The 19,555-nt window shown below is 41.5% G+C and overlaps 1 pseudogene; it reads right to left on the reverse strand.

Moving 5' to 3' along the window:
- Positions 1–9,285: 9,285 nt before the first annotated feature.
- Positions 9,286–9,902, reverse strand: LOC109575258 (PRELI domain-containing protein 1, mitochondrial pseudogene; annotated as a pseudogene).
- Positions 9,903–19,555: the final 9,653 nt, after the last annotated feature.

A 19,555-nucleotide genomic window follows, 5' to 3' on the forward strand; every position in this document is an offset into this window, starting at 1 on the left:
GCATATACAAACTACCATTTTATTTGATATTTTATAAGAGAAAAAAAGGAAATATTCCTCAATAACAAGAGCTGACAAAAATACCCAGTATCTTAGGAATGACACAAAACCCAAGAATTCAGCGAATATGTATTAGCGCATATATTCATGCATTTGGCAAGACATTAATGACAGGAATCCTGTGCTTGGAGTTACAGTGCTCACTGGCCATTCAGTTTACATGCTCAAAACCAAAAATGAATAAACTGGGACAACTGCATGGAGAGAGGGCAAAGTATGCACAGGTTTACACGATCTCATTTCTTTAGAACCTAATGAAATGCTCAACAGTAAGTATAAACTGCTAATAAGTTAGCAGAAATAAGAACAGACCAATCTGTAGTACAATAGTTTCTCCTCTCCCCCAGCCACCTTCTCCCAGGGAGATACATTCCAATACCACCAGTCAATGCCTGAAATTATGGATAGTGCCAGAGCCTATATAGACTATGTTTTTCCCTTTACATACATACCTATGGTAAAGTTTAATTTGTAAATCAGGCACAGTAAGAAATTAACAATAGCAAAACAATTATAACAATATACTGTAATAAAAGTTATGTGAATGTCACCTCACTCAAAACACAAATTCAATGCCTTTTCCACTTCACTAAGCATTTATCATGCACGGTGGCTGTAACTTTTGCAGTTTTGGGGGTCAACAGCAAAACCTGCATGCATTTCTTTTTCCTTCTTCACAAATAGACTCATTTTTATCCAGACCTTAGCAATCTCAGCATATGATTTTTTTCCTCATTAAGTCAAGAGCTTTCACCTTTTCACTTAAAGGAAGCACTTTACAACTTTTCTTTGGCATACCCAAATTGCCAGCAGCACTACTCTTGTGATTTAGGACAATTATTAAGTAAAATTAGGGTTACCTGAACACAAGCACAATGATCCTTCAACAGTCCATCTGATAACTGAGAGGACTGCTAAGTGACTAGTGCATGGGATATGCTGGACAAAGGGGTGATTAACATTCCTAGAAGGATGCTACTAGGAAAAGCATGCAATTTATTTATTTTTAATTGTTTTTATTGGCATATACTTGCCTTACAAAGTTGTATTAGTTTCTGCCAAGTGAATCAGTTATACGTATACATATATTCATTCTTTTTTAGATTTCCTTCCTATTTAGGTTCCTTCTAGGACTGGAGAAGACAAGGTGAATTCTAAAATGGTGTGCTTGTGCCTTCATTAAATGCTTCAAACTATTTGAAAAATCTAATACTTAAAATTTACTCTGAAAACTGACATGCTGATATACTAGGAAAAATTGCTATTTATTCAAAATAAAGACTCGGGCATGGGAAAACTAGCTATGAGTATGAAAAAGTAGCTATGAGTATCTAGAGTATCTAGAAAGCTAAACAACTGTTATCATGGATATAATACTGAATTAAGACATAAAAAGTTCTAGGAATTTACTGTTACGGTAGTAATATTAATAATAATTCTAATGGAATGGTCAAAACTCCCAAGGCACACTAACCAACACTGGGAGATAGAGTTGGGAAAAAATGAGAGGAATAGTAAGTTAACTGACAAATGATATACTTGGAAAAAAGTGCAGCACACAATATATTGAGCTGGCCAAAGAATTTGTTTGGTTTTTCCCATAAGGTGGTTCTAGTAGAGCTTATTTGTCTTTAACTTTATTCAAAACAGTTCTGTCAGATTGTATTGTGACAGCTGTCATTCACAATGCATTAAAAAAAAAAGGTTAGTGAACTTGTGTGTAGCCATTTTAATATTAAAACTGGAAGAAAAAGGTCATATTTTTGGCATATTATGCTTTATTATTTCAAGAAGGGTGGAAACACAACTGAACTGCAAAAAAAAAAAAAGATTTGTGCAGTGTATGGAGAAGCTACTGTGACTGATCAAACATCAACCCTATCAAAAGTGGTTTGCAAAATTTTGCGCTGGAGATTTCTTGCTGGACAATGCCCCCTGGTGCAATAATCATTTGAAGTGGATAGCGACCAAATTAAGACATTAATTGAGAACAATCAACATTATGCCATGTGGGAGATAGCCGACATACTCAAAATACCCAAATCAAGCACTGAAAATCTTTTGCACCAGTTTGGTTATGTTAATCCCTTTGATGTTTGGGTTCCACATAAGTTCCACATAATACACTTCTTGACTGTATTTCTGCATGTGATTCTCTGCTGAACTGTAACAAAAACATTCCATTTTTAAAACAAATTGTGACGTGTGATGAAAAATGAATACTGTACAATAATGTGGAATGGAAGAGATCATGGGGCAAGTGGAATGGAAGAGATCATGGGGCAAGTGAAATGAACCACCACCAACCATACCAAAGGCTAGTCTTTGTCCAAAGGTGATGTGTATGTGGTGGGATTGGAAAGGAGTCCCCTATTATGAGCTCAAAGAACTGCTCCCAATTAGACCAACTAAAACCAGCACTTAACAAAAAGCGTCAGGAATTAGTCAACAGAAAACACATACTCTTCCATCAGGGTAACACAAGCCTCTGTGTTTCTTTGATGGCCAGGCAAAAACTGTTAACAACTTGTCTGGGAAGTTCTGATTCATTTGCCATATTCACCAGACATTGCATCTTCAAATTCCCATTTATTTCAGTCTTTACAAAATTCTCTTAATGAAAAAAATTTCAGTCTCCTGGAGGACTATAAATGGCACGTGGAAGAGTTCTTTGCTCAAAAAGATAAAAAGTTTTGGGAAGATGGAATTATGAAGTTGCCTGAAAAACGGCAGAAGGTAGTGGAATAAAACAGTGAATATGCTGTTCAATAAAATTCTTGGTGAAAATGAAAAAGGTCTTTCATTTATAAAAACCAAAGGAACTTTTTGGCCAAACATTCAAAGAAACCAAATGAATCAATTTAAAGAAATGATCAACATTAAAAATGGCCAAAGGACATGAAAGGCATTTAATAGAATACAAATGGCCCATAAATGAGTCAAAATGACCCTCTATTTTACTAATAAATGAAGAAATGCAAATTAAAACAGTGAGACTTATGTTTATCAGATTGGTAAAGGTTAATTTCAAAATATAGGTGTGCATGCCATTGATCAATAAATTCCACTTAAAATTTTTCTTACATCCACATAAGAATGCAAATACATGTGGTGGTAATATTCAACATCTACTGCATCTATGTCAGACACTACTTAATCTTAGAGCAATTCATAAGAGTTAAGTACTGTTATTATCCCCATTTTGAAGATGAGAAAACTAAGGCATAAAGTGGTTAAATAACCAGTCCAAGGTCCCACTGACAAGAGCAGGACCGCAGTCTATCTGATTTCAAAGCCTAAGTTCTTAAACAGGCCCTATACAAGGATGTTCACGGAAGTACTAAACTAATTAGAAACAATCTAGATGGCTACCAAAATTCCGCTGTCCACTAAAGCACCGGACTAACTAGAAACAACCTAGACGTCTATCAATATGGGACAAAATTCTGCTTTTGTCATCCATATAACTGAATTCTATGTATTCAATAAAAAAATATACATACAGACACACACATACACACTCTGACATAGAAAGTAGCTGGAATATACTAAATTTAAAAAGCAGCAGAACAGGACGTACAATTGAATTTGTTTAAAAAAAAAAAAGGAGTATACGCAAAGGGGGAAAAATCTGGAATTAAGATATTGTTAAAATTGTAAATAGCACTTATCTTTGTAGAGAGGGATGAAGGGGCCTCCCGTTTCCTAAATAATTTTATTTACATCAGAAAATGTTTGGAATATGTAATTTAACTAGAAGAAACACAAGCTAGATGGATAAATTGTTTCTTTAGCTCTGTGGATCCTGGGTTCCAAGATGAAGAATCGGACAGTGACGCACACGATATTCCTACTTGGTAATCTAATTTTTTTTTCTAGAAGTGATTTTAGAACAAAAGCCTAGAGCGCTCACCACTGAAACGAAATCAGAGGGAAAGAGGTCTGCTCTCTTGATAAATACAGTAGACACGCAACAAATACACACCGAACGAAAGAGTGGTCGTGATACCGCAGCCAAAGACAGAAACGTACAAAAAGTCCGAGAGAGCCCAGAAAGCTGAAGCGCTGGGACTCGCGGCGCCAGAGGGACCGGAGGCAGAAGCTAGGGTAGAGGGTCGGGGCCGTACCTTGGGTGAAGAGCCTGGCCGGGCGAGACGGCAGCAGTCTGAGCTCGGCTTCGGGACAGCGGAGAACCTGGGCGCCCTAAGATCGCGCCGCTGGCCCAAGTCGGCCCCACCCCTGAGCGGCCGAACCCCAGAGGATGCTCACCTTCTCCGCGAGATTCCCTAACACGAGAACTATTAGGGAATTCAAATTTGAAGAGCCCGCCCTCCCAGCCAGCTCGGGATTGGCGCGCTCAGGAATTGCGTCACCGTGCGTCTCACTGGGACCCGGAAGCCTGGGGGCGCTTCCCTCTCCGCGTGGGCAATGCTGTTTCCACAAAAACTGAGTAACCTCAAGCTGCGACAGGTACCGGGCAGGCAACTCTAGTCGTCCTTGGACTTTGTTTCTTCTTCAGAGGAGCGCCAGCTTCGCGTTTCGCGGCTCTTCCCGAAATGCTCTGCGGCAGGAAGGCCTACGTCAGACGCGCTACTGCGCATTTTAAAAGTTTGGTCCTTCTCGCTACTCTTTCTCTGTGTGAGAACGGTAATAGCTTTTGGTTATTTGTTGCTTTCAAGCGTGAGGAATTAGCTTTCTGTATATGTTTAAGAGAGCTTTTAAGTTTTCTCTGGCCGTCAGATATTTGAGGCCGAGAAGGAACGTTTTGTTCTTGAGGGGATAGTGAACTAAATGCAAAGTTATAGTTGCAATAGTTAAACTTTTTAACCTAATCATCTCGAACCCTAAAAGCATTCATCTTGACTGCTAGGTTGCGATGCAGTTTGTTACAGTCGCGTTCAGACTTAGCCCTGCTTCCTTAGGCTCAGCGCCCTGGCACGACGCGTTGCGGGCTGGAAACTGTGTAGAATCCCTTGTTTCAGTCTTGGAGGGGGAGGTGCCAGAGGAGTAACTCGAGTTTTCAGCCTTAAATCCGTTCCACCTCCCGTCCTGCGTGTTCTCTCCATGGACTCCGCCCCCCTCCCCACCAAGTCAACATTTAGGACAGGAGAGTTTGTTTTTTGCCTCATCCAAGAAAATTCTCAACATCCTAAGAATCATGTATCGCATTTGTCCATAAGACCGGACGGGAAATAGTTGTTATGGGTTAATTTTTTAAAGTCACGTTTGAGATTCCCTCTAAATCATGTATCCATAAATCTTGTGCTCATCGAATATTCAGAATCTAAAATACACTTTTAAAACATCGAATGAATGCAAGTAAGGAAAAGAAACCAGTTGGGGGTGGGAGGAGAGAAGCAGGTCTGCACAGAAATTTCTGACTGTGCAGCATAATGAGAACATGGCTGGACATGGATTTGCACCAAATTTATAGGAAAAACAGGGTGGCGCTAGTGGTAAAGAACCCGCCTGCCAATTCAGGAGATGTAAGAAACGTGGGTTCAATCTCTGGGTTGGGAAGATCCCTTGGAGGAGGGCATGGCAGCCCACTCCAGTATTCATGGCTGGAAAACTGCATGGACAGAGGCGCTTGGTGGTATAGTCTGTGAGGTCTCAAAGAGTTGGACACAACTGAAGGGACTTGGCAGGCAACCCAAACTTGAAATATATGTGCAGTGAAATCTATGAAATACACTTTGTGGGATAGAGGGACTTTGAAAAGACGGGCATTCATATTTAAAAACATCTGAAATAGAGGCATGAACGGTTTCTGTTCCTGATAATGAAGGTAACCATGGCTCACACTTTCAGCTAAAGCAGGAACCTTTAAATATTAAGGGCAGACACTCAGAATTACAGACTGTAATTTTTTAAATTAGCCACTTCTGTTTGAGAAGTAAGTAGGATCTAGCATGCTCCAGGGTGAGCAGCAACAAGAAATTACGTAAGTGACTAATAATTTTCCAAGGAAGTCTGAATAACACTTTGTGGATAAAAGTGCAGTGAGAAGGTATATAGGCCAAGGGACAACCTTCATCTGTCCAATGGAGCATCAACATGCTGCCTTCGATGTATCCTCTTAAGTTTGTGTTTGCAAGGATAGGTGGGCTCTTTATGGTCAGAGCAAGGCACCTGGGATGATCTGTCCTCAATCTGTAATACCTGGACCCACTTAGGGTCTAAAACACAGACATAGCAAGAAAGGAGGGAATTCTTATGTTGTGTGGAAATTGCGGTCAAGAGATCTGTATCTGCTTAGTCTGGAAGAATATTCCCAGAACCATGCTAATATACTATGGTCCAGTTGTATACTAATTGACCAAATAGCATTTTGAGAAGAATTAGAAAAAAGACACTCTTTCATCAAGGCCAAGGATAATTTTGCACTCCAGGGGACATTTGGCAATGTCTGGAAATATAATGTCATAACTTAGAAGGGTGCCACTGGCAGCTAGTGAGTAGAGGGCAGGAATGCGACTAAACATCCTATGGTGCATAGGACAGCTCTTCCACTACAAAGGATTCTTAAATCTAAAATGTCAATAGTGCCAAGTTGATAAATCCTACATTTGGAAGATGTAGCCCTGAATTAGGATTTTAGTTTCTTCTCTCTCAACTGTGTTCCCAGTGTAAGTAAGACACAACAGTGCTTTTAGTCTCTCTCTCCTGTGTCCCAGTGTAAGACACAACAGTGCTTTTAGTCTCTCTCTCCTGTGTCCCAGTGTAAGACACAACAGTGCTTTTAGTCTCTCTCTCCTGTGTACCCAGTGTAAGACACAACAGTGCTTTTAGTCTCTCTCTCCTGTGTCCCAGTGTAAGACACAACAGTGCTTTTAGTCTCTCAACTGTGTTCGCAGTGTAAGACACAACAGTGCTTTTAGTCTCTCTCCTGTGTTCCCAGTGTAAGACACAACTGTGCAACTACTGCTATCTTGTGGACTGAAAGGAGGGATGAAGACTGAGTCAACAGGGAGGTTATCCAGGCTTCTTAGAGGAGGACCCTTCAGAAAAGAAGACTGCCAAGGAGATTGTTATGTGATTGATAGAGACAACACACAAACACATAAACATACCATTACAAATTGTAATAAATGTTATGATGATGTACCAGTTGGAGTCTTGTAGGAAGCTGATGGTAAGATGGAGTACAAGAGACTTATTGGAAGATAAAGCCTGTGAAAGTTTAAGGGGGAGGAAAAAGAAATGGGCCTGGAAAATCATCAAGCTTTGATGCAGATCAGACATTTGTGAAAGAAAAAGGGAGAAGGAGGTAGAACTGGGCAAAGGGAGCTAAAGAGTGCAATACAGATTGACAAAGTGTTGGCTAACACAATAGGGAGTTTTGGGGTAACCTATCAGAGGAGATCTCAGGTTGGCCAAAATGGGCAGGTCCTGAACTCCATGATGTTGGCCATGGGAAGAACACACTTTGGCTCAAAGGCTTAATTTTTTTTAAAACTCAGATATAATTAACATAATGTTATATTAGTATATAAAAGATTGAGGGCAGAAGAAGAGGGCATCAGAGGATGAGATGGCTGGATGGCATCACCATTGCCATGGACATGAACTTGGGCAAACTTCAGGAGATGGTGAGGGACAGAGAGGCCTGGCATGCTGCAGTCCATGGGGTCGCAAAGAGTCGGATATGAATGGGCAACTGAACAACAACAAAATTATATTAGTTTCAAGTACACAACGTAGTGATTTGAGTTTGTATGTATTGTGAACTGATCACCACACTCTAATTAACATCCATTAAGACAGATAGAAACAATTTTGTTTTTCTTGCAATGAGAACTTGTAAGATCTACCTTCTTAACAACTTTTAAATATACAATTCAATATTTTTAACCATAGTCATCATGTTGTACATTACACCCACAGGACGTCTTTATTTTATAACTGAAAGTTTATACCTTTTGACTACCTTCTTCCATTTGCCCAAACCTAACCCATGCCTCTGGCAACCACCAACCTGTTCTGTGTGTCTATGAGTTTAAATTTTTTAAATTTCATTATTAATTGTGAGACTATGCAGTGTTTGTCTTCCTCTGTCTGACATTTCACTTAGCATAATGCCCTTCAGCTCCACCCATGTTGCAAATGGCAAGATAGCCTTCTCTTTCACAGCTGAATAATACTCCATTGTGTGTGTGTGTGTATATATATATGTATAAATATATATATATATTTTCTTTATCGGTTCATCCATCAGTGGACACTTACATTCTTTTCATGCCTTGGCTGTTGCAAATAATGCTGCAATGAACATGGGGGTACAAATATCTTAGTTTTCTTTTTATTGGGTTAAATACCCAACAGTGGAATTGCTGGATCATACCCTAGTTCTAATTTTAAATTTTTGAGAAAACTCCATAGTTTTCTATAGTGGCTGTACCAATTTTCATTCCCACCAAGAGTGCACAAGGGTTCTCCTTTCTCCACATCCTTGTCAACACTTGTTAGTATGTTGTGTTAGTCACTCAATCACATCCAACTCTTGCGACCCTGTGGACCATAACCCGCCAGGCTCCTCTGTCTATGGAATTCTCCAGGCAAGAATACTGGAGTGGGTTGCCATTTCCCTCTCCACAACACTTGTTATCTCTTACCTTTTTTTATGACAATCATTCATTCTTTTCTTTTTTTGGCTGCACTGTACGGCTTGTGGGATCTTAATTCCCCAGCCAGGGATTGAACTTGTGCCTTCTGCAGTGGAAACACACAGTCTTAACCACTGGACCACCAGGGAAGTCCCATGACAATCTTTCTAACATAAGTGGCGTGATAGCTCACTGTGGTCTAAATTTTCATTCCTTTTTTTTTTTTTTCCAATTGAATTCAGCAAGTATTTATTGAGTGCCTGTTACACTCAAGATTTTGTTTCAGATACTTGGAACACATCAGAGGATAAAACAACAGTCCCTGCCCTCATGGAGCTTACAGTCTAGCATTTACGACCACTTCACCTGGATGCAGTGACCGTGGGCAAGTCACTGTGCCTCTGTCCTCAGCCACCCGATGCAGGGGTAAGGAGGCCTGGCTCAGACATGGGTAACCAGCCGGCTGTACTAGAGATGCCAAACAGGGCACCTACCCTCAGCCCACCACCCAGACAGTTGAGAGGGCTAGAAGCTGGCTTTTAATAATAAAGTACAGGAGGAGAGGGCACAGGGACTGAGCTGGTAGTCTGCTAGGCTGCTGCTTCCGGGCCTGAGCTGGCTACACGAACTGCTGCTGCTGCTTCGTGGCTGCCTTGCTGGCAAGGTCCTTGGCCTTCTCCTTGGCTTCCTTGGCTGTTTCAACAAGGGTTTTGGGAGGGGCCTCACCTTGCAGCTTGGCCAAGATGTATTCAAAACTTTTCAATAGTCTTGGTCACGTTGCTTTTGAACCGCGTGAGACCAAATTCCTGGACAGCTCTGGAGACGCAAATAAGCTAGAGGAGACCCAGGCTTCCTGGCGGATTTCGGTCCAGCTGCTGTTATCAGAGTTCACACGGTAAACACATCGTTCCTCCACCACCATCAGCCGGGCGTGGTTGATGTACCAGGTGAAGGTGGTCATGGTCTGGTTTTGTGGGTCCACAATAGAATCCTCCAGGATGTACACTGAGTGAGCAACATTGGCAGGAAACAGTCGCTCAGCCCAGCGGGCATCCTGTTCGTCTTGGTCAGGAGTCGTCGGGACAGGAGCTTCTGGTCAGAGGTCACCTCTCGGTGCACTATGTCTTCCGTCAAGACGTGTTCGCTATAGGGATTCGGGTACCGCTGCCAAAAGGTAGCGAACACTTGGTCCCAGGAACTCCGGAGCACGCTCTGGCCCAGGAAGTAATTTACCATCGTAAATTACTGGCCGGGGTGGGCTCAGCACCAGAGCAGCATCAAGGGTGCGGAGCCCGAGGGGCCCTCGGAGGCCGGGCTGGAGCTCGACGCTCAGCCACCAGGCTAGCAGCAGATTAGTCACTACAGCGCCGCACCCAACCAGCCGCCGCCACCATGAGGAATTCTAAATTTTCATTTCTCTAAGGATTAGTGATGTTGAGTACTTTTCCCTATATTCATCAGCCATTTCTTTGTCTTTAGAAAATGTCTATTCAGTTTTTCTGCTGATTTAAAAATCATATTGTTTCACAATTGAGCTGAGTTATTCATATATTTTGGAAATTGACCCTTTATCAGGTATATGATTTATAAGTATTTTCTCCTATTCTGTAGGTTGCTTTTTCATTTTCTTGATGGTTTTCTTTGCTGTTCAAAAGCTTTTTAGTTTGATATAGTCCCACTTGTTTATTTTTCCTTTTGTTGCCTTTTCTTTTGGTGTCAAATCCAAAAAAAAAATCATTGTCAAGACCAGTACCAAGGAGCTTACTGCTTGTTTTCTTCTAGAAGTTATATGGTTTCAGGTCTTATGTCCAAGTCTTTAACCATTTGAGTTAATTTTTGTATTTAGTGTAAGATAGTGTGTAGGGAATATGCTATGCACAGGCCTGTACTATAATTAACAGGGCCTCTTTGAAAAATAAGAGTGACTTTCTCATCACCCCAAGGTGAAGGGCTGGGAGCAATAAAAAGTACATCATGGAAAAACATCTTGAAAACAAGATGTTGAAGAACTGATGTGACTGATGAAAAACCATTAGGGACTGTTCCTGTAACCAGAGCCTTGAGGGGGTTACTAAGAAAGGTCATCACTAGCTAAAGGGCTAAACAGAGTCATGAAAGGCCTGAAGGTTTGACATTGAGGACTCTGCGTTGTATATCTGTATCCCCGATATGAGATTGTAAAAAACACATATCTCTAGAGCACATACAAGAAAGTAGATGTTAGCAATAAAAATCATGCAAGGATTAGGATCTAGGCTTTTGCCTGTGAATGGCATCAGCCCCCTGATCCCCACCTTATTTCTGAGTCTTCTTTTTCTTTATTCTTCTGCGGCACCGCTCCCTCAGGTCAGTTCGTTGTTGGGCTGGTCCTGACAATAGTGGTCCAATTTCATTCTTGTGTGTGTGTGTATTCTTTAAATATATATTCTTTACATATATATATTCAGATTCTTTCCCCTTAAAGGTTATTACAAAATACTGAGTATAGTTCTTGGTGCTATACAGAAGGTCCTTGTTGATTATCTATTTTATATGTACTAGTGTGTATATTTCATCTTAATTCCTAATTTATCCCTCCCCCACTTCCCCTTTTGTAACCATAAGTTTGTTTTCTATGTCTGTAAGTCTATTTCTGTTTTGTGTTTAAGTTCATTTCTTTTTTTTTTTTTTAAGATTCCACATATAAGCAATATCATGAAATTTTCTTTTTCTGTCTGACTTACATCACTTAGTATGATAATCTCTAGATCCACCCATATTTCTGCAGATGGCATTATTTCATCATTTTTCATGGCCAAGTAAATATATACCACTGTTGCTTCCTGACCTGCATACAGATTTCTCAAGAGGCAGATCAGGTAGTCTGGTATTCCCATCTCTTTAAGAATTTTCCACAGTTTGTTGTGACCTACACACAAAACTCCAGTACTTTGGCCACCTCATGCGAAGCGTTGACTCATTGGGAAAGACTCTGATGCTGGGAGGGATTGGGGGCAGGAGGAGAAGGGGACTACAGAGGATGAGATGGCTGGATGGCATCACTGACTCGATGGACGTGAGTCTCAGTGAACTCCAGGAGTTGGTGATAGACAGGGAGGCCTGGCATGCTGCGATTCATGGGGTCACAAAGAGTCGGACACAACTGAGCGACTGATCTGATCTGATCCTCTGCCTTTTCTAAATCCAGCTTGATCACCTGGAAGTTCTCGGTTCACGTACTATTGAAACCTGGCCTGGAGAATTTTGAGTGTTATTTTGCTAGTACGTGAGATGAGTACAATTTGTGGTAGTTTGAACATTCTTTGGCATTGCCTTTCTTTGGGATAGGAATGAAAACTTAATAGGAGTTAAGCAAATAAAACTGGAAGGCTGAATGGTAAGCATATTGGATTTTGGAGTATCAGAGATAGGGGCATTCCTAGGTGTCTCTAAAGTTTAGGAAATAGTTATTGATATGGATAGTCCAGCTGGTTTTAGGCTGAGGTTAGGGTAACATGAGAGGCCTGATGGTACTAACTATGTCTGTAATACTTACCATAACCAGTATGTTAGTTATAGATAAATGTGAAGTGAGGTGTCTATGATTTAATATGATGGCATCCTGGTATATCAGCTGGTAAAGAATCTTCCTGCAATTCAGGAGACCCCAGTTCAATTCCTGGGTTGGGAAGATCCCCTGGAGAAGGGATAGGCTACCCACTCCAGTATTCTTGGGCTTCCCTGGTGGCTTAGATGGTAAAGAATCCACCTGCAATGTGGGAGACCTGGGTTTGATCCCTGGGTTAGGAAGATCCCCTGAAGAAGGGTGTGGCAACCCACTCCATTATTCTTGCCTGGAGAATCCCCATGGACAGAGGAGACTGGCGGGCTGTAGTCCATGGGGTTGCAGAGTCGGACATGACTGAGCGACTAAGCCTGCATACGTGAATTTTATAAGCTGCATTGTGTTCCTCTTTGTCAGTTCATACTAATAGGTATAGAAACTACACTAAAGCCAACTTGAAGTAAAAGATAAAAATGAAACCAATTTATTAAAGAATCTCAGATTATTAGCAATTAAATAGAAAATGGTTTGATTTTCCCAACCCTGCTTCCTATGGTAGTCTGTCAAATATCTCTTTTTCTAAATAGTGGCTAACCTGAAAACAACTTGGCCTAATTCTGTCATCTGAAACCACAATATCCCAGCCCCTTCCCAGTCTTTGGGGAAATGCCCCAAATCTAACTAACTCTAATCCTACAGCTTTCATCTCCTACCCCTGCTGAGATTATTCCTAGGAAACATATTGGAGATGAAGGAATATCATCTCTTCCATAGTAACAAAAACAAACAAAATATGCCACAGCATAAGTGATAGTTTTGCCCAGCCACCATCTTCCCTGGTGCCTCAGATAGTAAAAGTGTCTGTCTGCAATGCAGGAGACCCAGGTTCAACCCCTGGGTTGGGAAGATCCCCTGGAGAAGGAAATGGCAACCCACTCCAGCGTTTTTGCCTGGAAAATCGCATGGTTGGAGGAGCCTGATAGGTTATAGTCCATGGGGTCACAAAGAGTCTAACATGACTAAGTGACTTCAGTTTCACTTTTGCCCAGTGAAGGAGGGTCTAACTAGGGCTCTTCTTAGCTCTTACACCATCATGGCGTTAAATAGGTGGTTGCACTGGGAGCCTTTTATTCTGGTCTCGCCTGCTTCTTAAAGGTTAAAGGCAATTTTATCTGCCTGTTTTCCTGTGGTTTTGCATCTAGCTTCCCAGGTTAAGGAGAGAGGCAAACTCAAGAGTCCAGGGTCTTCCACAGTGACCAGGTTGAGTAGGTTGAAGAGAAGCTCTTTTCTTGTGGTTAGATTTCCCACAGGTATTTTAAGTTCAACATATTCATAATATGACTACATCAATCTTCTTCCCTTCATTCTTCTGCATCCCCCTCCTTTCCTCTACCTCAGGCTTCCCCTCAGTAAATCCCAATCTTAAACTCTCTTCTCCTCTGCTCTTTATTTCACTGAAAGAGTGTTTATACACTGCAGTGACACCCATGTTTATGTCTCCTGCATTTGTAGGCAGGTTCTTTACCAACTGCGCCACCCAAGAAGCCCCTGCGGTAACACATTGGGCTCCAAAATCATTGTGGACAGTGACTGAAACAATGGAAGTAAAGTCACTTGTTACTTGGAAGGAAAGCTATGACAAACCTAGAAAGTGAAAGTGAAGTCACTCAGTCATGTCTGACTCTTTGCGACCCCATGGACTGTAGCCTACCAGGCTCCTCCCTCCATGGGATTCTCCAGGCAAGAGTACTGGAGTGGGTTGCCATTTCCTTCTCCAGAGGATCTTCCCGACCCAGGGGTAGAACCCGGGTCTCCCGCATTCCAGACAGACGCATTAGCCTTTGAGCCAACCTAGAGAGCATATTCGGAGAAGGCAATGACACCCCACTCCAGTACTCTTGCCTGAAAAATCCCATGGACAGAGGAGCCTGGAAGGCTGCAGTCCATGGGGTTGCTAAGAGTTGGGCACAACAGAGCAACTTCACTTTCACTTTTCACTTTCATGCATTGGAGAAAGAAATGGCAACCCACTCCAGTGTTCTTGCCTGGAGAATCCCAGGGACGGGGGAGCCTGGTAGGCTGCCGTCTTTGGGGTCGCACAGAGTCAGACGTGACTGAAGCGACTTAGCAGCAGCAGCAGAGAGCATATTAAAAAACAGAAACATCACTTTGCTGACAAAGGTGAGTATAGTCAAAGCTATGGTTTTTCCAGTAGTCATGTACAGATGTGAGAGGTGGACCTTAAAGAAGGCTGAGCGCCAAGGAATTGATGTTTTTGAGCTGTGCTGCTGGAGAAGACTCTTGAGAGTCTCTTGGACTGCAAGGAGATGAAACTTGTCAATCCTAAAAGATATCAACCCTAAATATCCAATGGAAGGACTGATGCTGAAGCTGAAGCTCCAATACTTTGACCATGTCGGTTTAAAAACAGTCACAACCTGAAAGTTGAGAATTATGTTTTATTCAGTAGGAATTTTTAGGACTTCAAGCATGGGAGACCGCATCTCAAGTAATCCTGAGACAACTGCTCTAAAAAGGCAGGGAGTGGGGAGGAGTCAGATTAAATAGAAGTTTGCAACAAAGGGTAGGTAGTCCGAACTTCAAAAGTATTTTTGTGAATTAAAGAAAACCAGATACCTCAAGTTAAGAAATTTAGCACTTTTCTGTACTTAAGAAGATGAAAGAGTCTGGGCTCACTGAAAACATTCCTTTCATATGCATCTCAGCTATCTGAGGTGAGTATCTTGTGTTTTTTCTCAGTGCTCACTGTACGGAGTGGCTGTGTTGCAGGAAAGAAACCAATTCTGACTCCATGTTGGAACTGTTTCTTTGACTTGCCTTCTGTGCTTTTCTTATTATAATCATACAAAATGGCCTACGTCAGAGAATGCTGCCCCTCAGCCTGACTGTTAAACTAGAGTGCCTTTGTTCAGAACCCTGTCCACCTGTAGGTCGCAGGAAGGAAGAAATCAACACATCCCCTGCCTGCGGCTTGCCATTCTAGATGTTTGCAAGATTAATGGCCTTTTCACCTTGCTTCCTCACTTCTCCCATCTTGATCTATAAAAGAGCTTGGCGTCCAGACCCCAATAAGATGGTTATTTTGAGGCACTAGCCTGCCATCTTCTTGGTCAGCTGCCTCCCCGAATAAAGTCTCTTCCTTGCCTCAGCCCCTTGTCTCTCAGATTCATTGTGTGGTGAGCAGAGAAAACTTGGACCTGGTGACCGCTGTAATTGCTGATGACTGTGGCATTCTTGTTTATTGACATGGCAGGAAATACTCCATTTCTCAGCTACCTGATGAGAAGAGCTGACTCATTGGAAAAGACTCTGATGCTGGGAAAGATTGAAGGAAAGAGAAGGGTGGCAGAGGATGAAATGGTTAGGTAGTATCACCAACTCAATGACCATGAATTTGAGCAAACTCTGGGAGATAGAAGAGAGTGGAAGACAGAAAAACCTGGCATGCTGCAGTCTGTGGTGTCACAAAGGGTCAGACATGACTTGACACCTGAGCAAATCAGAACCCAAAAGTCATTCTGGATTCCCCCCTACCCTTTATTTCCTTTTTCTGACTTCCAGTTTCAAATGGCCACTAATTTCCTGTCCATTTCCTACATTCTTCTGCCACTTTGTGAGTTAGAGCCGTCAATATTTTTCACTGAAACTATTGCAGTTGTCTCTGTCCTGTTACCCATTTTACAGCCTTGCCCATCTCAAAATTTTCCTCCATATTGCCTCCAGCTTGATTGATTTAAAACTCAAATTTGAAATCCTTTATTACCTCCCAAGAGCCTACAGGGTAAAGTCCAAGCTCTTTGATGTGGCTTAAAAGATACCTGTATATGTATCAGAGTGAAGTGAGTCAGAAAGAGAAAAATATCGTATTCTAACTCTTATATACGGAATCTAGAAAAATGATACTGAAGAATTTATTTACAGGGGAAAAATAGAGAAACAGACATAGAGAACAGACTTATGGACATGGGGAGAGGGCAGGAGAGAGTGAGATGTATGGAAAGAGTAACATGGAAACTTACATTACCATATGTAAAACAGATAGTCAGCGGGAATTTGCTGTATAGCTCAGGAAACAAACGGGCTCTGTATCAACCTGGGAGGGAGGTTCAAAAGGGAGGGGATATATGTATACCTATGGCTGATTCATGTTGAGGTTTGACAGAAAACAAAAAAATTCTATAAAGCCATTATCCTTCAATTTTTAAAAAATTTTTAAAAAAAGATACCTGTGAGTTGGCATTTGTCCGCTTTTAAGTCTCCTCTAATCACTCCTCATTTCACACATAACACCTAGTAACACTTGTATTAATAGTTTCATCAGTCCTGTGCGACTCTGTGAGACCCCATAGATGGCAGCCCACCAGGCTCCGCCTCCTTCTAAAGCAGAAAGCAGATTTGTTTCCTGACAGGATGGTAAGGTTTCTAGTGAATGTTTTAGTGAAAACTGACCTAGTAGACAAGAGATACCAGAGAACTAACCTGCAGAGGGAAGGAACCTAGTAAGAACTGAACTTATTTGTTCAGGTCCAGTAGAGAAATCCTGCAAAATTTCTGTGGAGTATGTATCTGTTTGGACCTGTATGAAGCAGATGGATCACTCAATGGGGTAATTGAAGAGAGTAATACGAGGGTCCCTTGAAGAGAATTTAATGAAGGGAATCTTTACCAACAGAAACCATCAAGGGATGGTGAAATACCCAAGGACTAAAACCAACTGGAAGCCTTTATCTCTTCTAGACCTAAAGGGGGAAGGGGAAGGAAAAGCATTCTGGAACTGGGCAAGATCTGTGGGGGTGTGAGTACAGCCACCAGTTACTATGTGTGAAAGCAGAGGAGTGCAGCCACTGCCCCCCAAAAAATTGTGGGGGTGGGGGGGAGTAGAATAAATAGCCCAATTCCTCTCTCCTTCTACCTTTTGTTCTGTTGGTTCCTCTCACAGACTGATTCCAAATGGAAGCCAAAGGCTAAGGAAGCCAAGGTGAGGCTGTCCATAGAGGTTATCTTCCCAGGGCAGGGCAGAGTGGTAACAGGTCAGGAGAGCCTAACAAAACAACCAGCACAGAGTGTAAACCTGTCTGCTCGTGTTCTGTGAGAGGGACAAGGCAAGAGCGCCAGGGATGTCACCTTCATTTGAAAATGTTCGTTTCACCTCCTGTCTTTAGATGGCAGCTAATCTCTTAGCTTTGAGAGGTGTCCCAGGTCTTAGGCTGGGGAGGAGGTCTAGGAAACTATTTTATTAAGATACAGACTTTCAACCATTTCTCCTGTTTTCAGCTCAGCTCTACACTTTGCCTTCAAATGTACCTGCAGCCTCCAATTCCTGAAACCTGCTGGGATTTGCAGTACAAATAAGTTCAGTTCTTACTAGGTTCCTTCCCTCTGCAGGTTAGTTCTCTGGTATCTCTTGTCTACTAGGTCAGTTTTCACTAAAACATTCACTAGAAACCTTACCATCCTGTCAGGAAACAAATCTGCCTTCTGCTTTAGAAGGAGGCGGAGCCTGGTGGGCTACTGTCTATGGGGTCGCACAGAGTCAGACACAACTGATGTGACTTGGCAGCAACAGCAGCAGCTTTAGAAGGAGACATCCTTTTCTATCTTTCAAAACTGTTTTCCACACAAACATCCTTGAAAAAGTAGTCTGGGGCAAAAGTTGTCAGTACCTCTTTACAACGCAAGCAGAAACACAGAAGACCACTGAAAATTGACTCCTCACTGTAAGGAAATAGAGAGTCAATTCATGGATTGGCCCTTTTAAAAAAAGGAATGATTTTCTAAATTTCTGGTTGTTGGAGACCTTGTATCCATGATTTCAGAAATAGACAGTGGTGAACTATGCTTTAACTTCTAATTCCTTTTTAGGCAATCTGTTTCATGAAGCAGAATTTATGTGCTTTTTTCCAGCAAAGTTCTGTCTCATAGTAAGTATGATGTCTCTTAGACTCCAATATTGAAATGCCTGTCAGTCTTGGTTTTGGGTATCGATGAGCTTTGGTCTTTTTTTGGCCACTTCACAGGTATTTATTTATTGAGGCCATGCTGTACAGCTTGCGGGATCCTAGTTCTCCGATCGCACATGTCCATTTGGGTCTCATTCTCTTCCACTTGAGCTGTTATTTGGGGGAAGATGAGCCAGCCCCTGGGTTGGTGGATTGCTTTGAGGACTCCTACATAAGGAGAATGCTGGATCCTGCCCTGCTTGCTTGCTGTGCTGTCTGTCCTTGCATCTTTTGGCTCCAAGTGTGACCTGTTCTGATCTTGTGAGACTAAATGTCTAGATGAACTCAGAGATGAGCAAGAAGAAGCACTTCTGAGCATTCTTAAAAAGTTTGTACCTTTTGACTCCATTACCAGTTTGCCCATCCCCCAACCCGTGCCTCTGGCAACCACCAATCTGTTCTCTGTGAGCTTTTTTTTTTCTTTTAGATTTCACATACAAGTGAAATCATAACATGTGTCTTTCTCTGACTTATTTCACTTAGCATAATGCCCTCCAGCTCTTATCAATATGTTGTCGTAAATGGCAAGATTTCATTCTTGTTAAGACTGAATAATATTCTGTTTCTATACCATAACTTCTTTATCTATTCACACGTCGGTGGACACTTAGGTTGTTCCAATGTCTTGGCTATTGTAAATAGTGCTGCAGTGAATATGGGAGTACTAATGTCTTTTTTTTTCTTTGATTAAATACCCAGCAGTGGAATTGCTGGATCAGATGGTAGTTCTATTTTTAATTTTTTAAGCTATTTCCATACTGCTTTCTATAATGGTTACACCAATTAACATTTCTATCAACAGTGCACAGGCTTCCTTTTTCTCCACATCTTTATCAACACTTGATGTTTTTTTGTCATTTTGATAATAGCTCTTTTAGCAGAGTTAAGGTGATATCTCACTGTGGTTTTGATTTGAATTTCCCACATTATTAGGGATATTAAGCATCTTATCAAAGCCTGTTGGCCAACTATATGTGTCTTTAAAAATGGGTCTGTTAAAATCCTCTGCCCGTGTTTGAATTTTTTTTTTCTTTTCTTTCCTGTAGGTTACCTTTTAATTTTGTTGATGTTTTCTTTGCAGAAGCTTTTTAGTTTGATGTAATCCTAGTTGTTTACTTCTGCTTTTGTTGCCTTTGCTTTTAGTGTCAAGTTAAATCATCACCAAGACTGATGTCAAGGAGCTTACTGCTTATGTTTTCTTCTAAGAGTTTTATGGTTTCAAGTCTTTAATCTATTTTTAGTAATTGTTGTGTATGGTATAAGATAGGGGTCCAACCTAACTCTTTTGCATGTGGCTGTCTGGTTTTCCCAATACTTTTTATTGA

Source organism: Bos indicus, chromosome 21 (assembly GCF_029378745.1).
Source record: "Bos indicus isolate NIAB-ARS_2022 breed Sahiwal x Tharparkar chromosome 21, NIAB-ARS_B.indTharparkar_mat_pri_1.0, whole genome shotgun sequence".
NCBI classification, from domain to species: Eukaryota; Metazoa; Chordata; class Mammalia; order Artiodactyla; family Bovidae; genus Bos; species Bos indicus.